The sequence below is a fragment of the Poecilia formosa genome, unplaced genomic scaffold, assembly GCF_000485575.1.
Source record: "Poecilia formosa unplaced genomic scaffold, Poecilia_formosa-5.1.2 Scaffold133, whole genome shotgun sequence".
NCBI lineage: Eukaryota > Metazoa > Chordata > Actinopteri > Cyprinodontiformes > Poeciliidae > Poecilia > Poecilia formosa.
The window spans coordinates 1,616,619-1,621,965 of NW_006800072.1; the positions used below are offsets into that span (position 1 = coordinate 1,616,619).

Genomic DNA, 5,347 nt, shown 5'->3' on the forward strand with positions numbered 1-5,347 from the left:
TGTTTAAAAAACCTTTGGACTTTTCACTAGTCTCTTTGCGGGTGTTTCTGCATGTGGGCAAAGAGTATCAAACCCACCATGACACAAGTTTCAATAAATACAATTACATATCATGACTTTGAACTTATTATATATATTCAATCAATGAATTAATAAATCGAAGATGATTTCAAATTATTTTCTGTGGTTTTTATTGGTTTTTGGTTCCTATTGTTGCCTTGTCAGGACCAATTGGATGTAATTTAACAAACCAAACTGGTGATCTGTCCTGTTTCGGAGCACTTGGACAAATAAAACATCAGACACTTTCTATCGGCCCTGAAGAGAGAACAACTCTTAAAAGAAATGAGGTCGGATTTTTAATTTGATCAATGATGAAAAAACTTCAAAATACTTCAAAAATGGGACATTGAAGACTGTCAAAACAAAAATGAAAGTAGATTCATTCACCTCTGGCAAACACGAGGACAAATATACTCAATCCTCACATTCTTGGTAAGAACATTTAAAAATTTTGCATACAAAGTGTTGGTGTGTTCAGATGTTGTATTGAAATGTACATTTATTGTCAACTTTATTAACTAAATGTGACTTTGTGTTTGCCTGTCAGCTCCCGTTTCACACCTTGCTGTGTGTCAAACACGTCTGTCACCAGAGAAAATGTCAGTGAGCTGCTCAGCGAAGGGCGACGACGTGGAGTTCACTTTGCTTTGGAGAGCAACTTATTAATACGGACCAAAGTTGAGAATGGAAAAAAATGAGTGTTTCAAATGTTAATATCAGTCTGCATGGTCAGTCAGAAGGAAAACTCCTAACAAGCTGTACAGGTAGTTAGTTCTTACAAACTTCTATTAATCCTTGTCTTTAAGTGCTGTTTGCTGAATAAATACATTTCTCTGGAATACGGTTTTGCCTAAGCCTGTAAAAGACCATTTTAAAGAGGAATTATAACTTTTTTTAAACACATATTATGTGACTGTTGCAGTAACATCGTGTGTTCTCTGTTCTGCTGCTTCTTGTGGTCTTGTTTCTCAGTTTCAAATGTTTTAATAAGAAAAGATGCACTGCAGCTCTCAGGGAAGGTAAGAGATCAAAGTACTGCATGTATGCATGTATGTGTGCTTTTATGTGAGTGTGTTTATAGACGACACTCTCATTACAGAAGCTGACATGTTTCTATTTTTACTTCTTTCAGTCGATGAAGTTGTGTACTCAGATGTCCGTGTGACTCGGCCTGCCTGCAGGGTGGATGGTTTGGGTGTTAACCACAGTGACTGAAAGTCTGACTAGCATGGCTAGTTTGAATGTTGAACTGTTAAACAAATGAAATGGGAAAATAAATGCAACATTTTTATACAAGTGTTTGATTTGGTGTGAAATTATCCTGTTGCATACTCATGCTTCCAGATAAAACCCCTACAACATATTTTCTCAGTGTGGAGATCTGACTTTACATCTGTTTCCTACCTGACATGTGAATTGTTGATGTGACTAATCAGAGATGTTGATCCTTGTTGTCTTCATAATTATTTCAGTTAAATAATCTAAAGCCACAACGCCATCTAGTGGTGATTACAGCTGATGCCAGCCTCCCAGAACCTGTTATACTAAACCTGAGTGAATCCTTTAACTCCAGTGAGTTGAGATGGATGGGCCAGGACACCATGTGGCCCACAACGATGTAGATCATCAGTGAAACACAGGAGCAGTAGCTTCCAGTCCAAAGAGGCAAAGGGTGAGACGCAGGTCCTCAATGCCCCAACTCAGCCACGTCTCAACCTCCCTGCCAAACGTCACAGTGTCCAGCCCAAAACAGGTCAGATTCCAAGAGGAGAGGCAGGTGCAAACCCTCCACAGTAGGTGAAATTCATAGGAGCTGATTGCAGGAGGGCAAATTTAAATCCATAACAGGTGAGCTCCCTCCTATAGCAGTGGGTCCCAAACCTAGTCCTCAAAAACCTCTGCATGTTTCAGATGTGTCTCAGTTCCACCACACCTGATTCAAATGACTGCATGGCCTCCTCTGCAGCCATCAAATGCTGTAGAAATCTGTTAATCACTCATTCATTCAGTCAGCTGTTTGGAAACAAGGAGACACCTAAAATATGCAGGGCAGGTTTGGAAACCACTGCCCAAGAGCAGTAGCCTCAAGTTGCTCAAACAGAGTCCTGCAACTTTTGCCCTACACACACAATTTGAAGACCAAAACTGCCTCACTATATTCAGTTAATCTCTTCACAGCAAGGCTACTTGTGAGCCAGGTGTGCTGAAGCAGAGACATCTAATACGTGCAGTACGCCGGCCCTTGAGGGCTGGAGTTTCCCACAGGAGCCCAGCTTAGTCCCTGCAGCCCAGAACCGACCCAATGCTGCTCCTTTGAGCCGAAAGTCGCCTGACAGGAGCCCACCGTCCTGGGACCCAATTCCAGCAACCACACAATCATTACCTTACCAAGGGCACTTTGAGACAGAACTTAATAGTATTTAAAATTATTATTCCAAAGCTATTTTTGTTTTGCACACACTTATCCAAATAAATTAGAAGTTTAATAAAGGACTTTTACATTTGTTTTCAGTTATTTTATTTTTTTTAATCTTCCGCTTCTCCAGAGTTGCCATGGCCCTTTTATCTGTTTTGTTAGCTAATTCTTTCCTTGTCCAACCTTTCAGTTTATGAAGTTGTCTTATGCTAATTTTATTGTTGATGTTGGACTGAACGGTGCTCAGTGAGATGTTTGAAGGTCAGGATGTTGGTTTAGTGTCTAAAGCTTAAACTTCTGCAAAATGGCTTGCCTTACCTGTTTGATTGTTTGTTGGTCTTCATGATCCTGTTTTTTCACTAATGTTTTCCAACAAACATCTGAGGTGTTTTCTTCTTTTATCTTCTGCTTCACAGTTGTGCCTGCTTTGTGTTGAACTGTCGTATCAAAACCAAATTAAACATGAGGTTTGTGATTCTAATGTGACAATATGTGAAAAAGTTGAAGAGGTTTGAACGCTTTTCTATGTTGTGCAAATGAAGGTCTGATGTTATCAGTTCTCAGTTTCTACATTTGCTAACATTAGTAACAACAACACCTTTCCTCTCTGGCATTACAGTGTTATTGTGCACCAATTCAAATAAAAGCCTTTACTCTTCTTAGCACCCAAAAATAAACATGCTAGTGTGATACATTAGCAGTAAGCGCACAAACAGAGAATGGAAAATGTTGTGGTTTAAACAAGTATCAAAATAGCTTTTCAGGTTTGAGGTTGCACTTCCTTTAAGCAAACTAAAACCTTTAAATTAAGAGGAAATGAAGCCAAAAAAACGAATGTTAAACTGTTAAAGTCGATTGAAATGAACTAAAGTTTTCTCATGATGTGACATAAATTATTGATTATACAAATGCATGTTAATTTGAATAACATTGCATTTAATGACTGCAGTTTACTTGATTAAGTTTCTGAAAAAATAAATACTTTGATAATATTACCATAATGAGGTGTTAAAAGAACAGTTTTATAAACTGGATTTGATCTTTTGAGTCGAAACATTTTTGTTTCTGTTACATTTCTACAATACAGTAAATTAAAAATAGACAATAATGAGAATTCAATATTACTGGTAACCAATTACCAATTTTAATCTTTTCTCTATTATTTAATGAACATTAAACTTCGTCTAAAGTCGGCATGTTCATGTTCTTTTAATGTATTTCATATCTGATGAGACGGTATCATCAGAGTTTTACCTGGTCAGGTAATTCTTTGTGAAAAGCTTTTGTTCCTGGAAGACTTTCTGACATTAAACATGATCTTAGTGTGGAGCGTTTTTATGTAAAGTGCGTCAGTTGCTGTGTATTGTTACTGCCTTTCACCAAACCTCCATGAGATAATCATTTTCTTCAAACTAATTTTGATGTTGGTGTCGTCCTCAAACATTAACAAAAAAATAATGAAATGCATAATATTTTGATATAAATATTTCATTCTAGGTAATAACAATTGTTCGACTGCGTCCGATGCGTAAATATCAGCGATAAAGATGTAGCCACTCAGTCGTCATTAACTGAGCAGCTTCTTCACTTCCCTGCAGAACACAGATAAAGGTTTCTGCTAAACCTCCCTGCAGTGAGTGGAAAACTAACCAGCCTCTTCACAGACGAAGATCTTCTATCGCATGTAAGTCTGAATAATATCATTTCTACTCAGGTGAGTTTCACTTTTTATTAAAAATCTACTGACAGTGTAACCGTTATAACCCAACCACATATCTTGTTGAGGGCATTACTTTTATTTTCCAAAAGTAATGTCCTCATTACTTTCTACATTTAAATGTAGTTTAAACTATTATTTTTTACATTAAAAAATGGTAGTTTAAATATTTTTTAAACTACTTACTAACATTACTACTACAGCTATGCAGATCCAACCCAGCTGAATGAAATTATTCTGTCATTAAAACAAACAACATTTAATATTTTTCATTGTTTCATTTATTTATTTGGATTTTGTTTTGGAGGCTCTGTTTTACACAGCTGATTTAATTGTTATACATTTAGTTTCTTTCTTAATTTGTCCAGCCAATATATTTTTGTCAAAAAATCTTTAAAAAATTTGTATGATTTTGTCTTATTTATAATAATTTTTAGTTTCAATCATATCTACTATACTAATATTTAATCCATATGGAGACGTCCATGGTTTGTTTTCTAGAACATGATTGGCATCTTTTATTGTCACATTTCTAAGTCAAACAACAGAAGCGAATGTATTTTGATACTTTCAAATCTTTTCTGCACCAATAAAGGAATTTTTAATTTTTATTATCTGACATTAAAGAAATAAAACACAATAAACACTGCATATAAAATTTTAAAGATGACACATTTAATTTGAAAGCCATCTTTATTAGAGTTCTTCGCATTCAGCTCCTGTCTCGTTGTAAAGTAAAGCAGTTTTAGAAAGTGTGAGATCTGAGATGGCCGATGGCAGAAAGTCACGGCTCTGAGTGTTTAGATTGAAAAACAAGATAAGTATTGTGAGATTTGAGGGTCTTGATGACACACTATCATATATTACAGTCTGCAGAGTTACTTATGAATATGAAAAACCTCTTCGTCTTTGCTGATGCCATTAACAGGTTTATGTTTAAAAGCTTTTTAATGACATGGGAATTAAAATCAGAACACAAAGCAACTTGTTTCTGTCTAGAAAACATTTAATTCAAATCATGCACACACTATTAACTAATATGAGCCTTTTGTTAAAGATTCCTCTGTAAAACAAGAGATTGATTAAAAAAGGAGAGAAAACTTTTGTTCATCTTCACTAAACCAGATGTGGGTCGATTTGCTGAAAACTGT

General features: G+C 35.9%; 1 protein-coding gene across 3 annotated transcripts in view; it reads left to right on the forward strand.

Annotated features, from left to right (window-relative positions):
- Positions 1–4,032: 4,032 nt before the first annotated feature.
- LOC107837314 (T-cell surface antigen CD2-like) overlaps positions 4,033–5,347 on the forward strand; it is a 6,708-nt gene continuing 5,393 nt past the window's right edge. For 2 of the 3 annotated variants that reach the window (XR_001663326.1, XM_016676378.1), the window contains exon 1: positions 4,033–4,193. The gene's annotated coding sequence lies outside the window, so the exon portion shown is untranslated. The remainder of the gene's footprint in view (positions 4,194–5,347) is intronic. The other variant, XM_016676379.1, reaches the window with a different exon arrangement.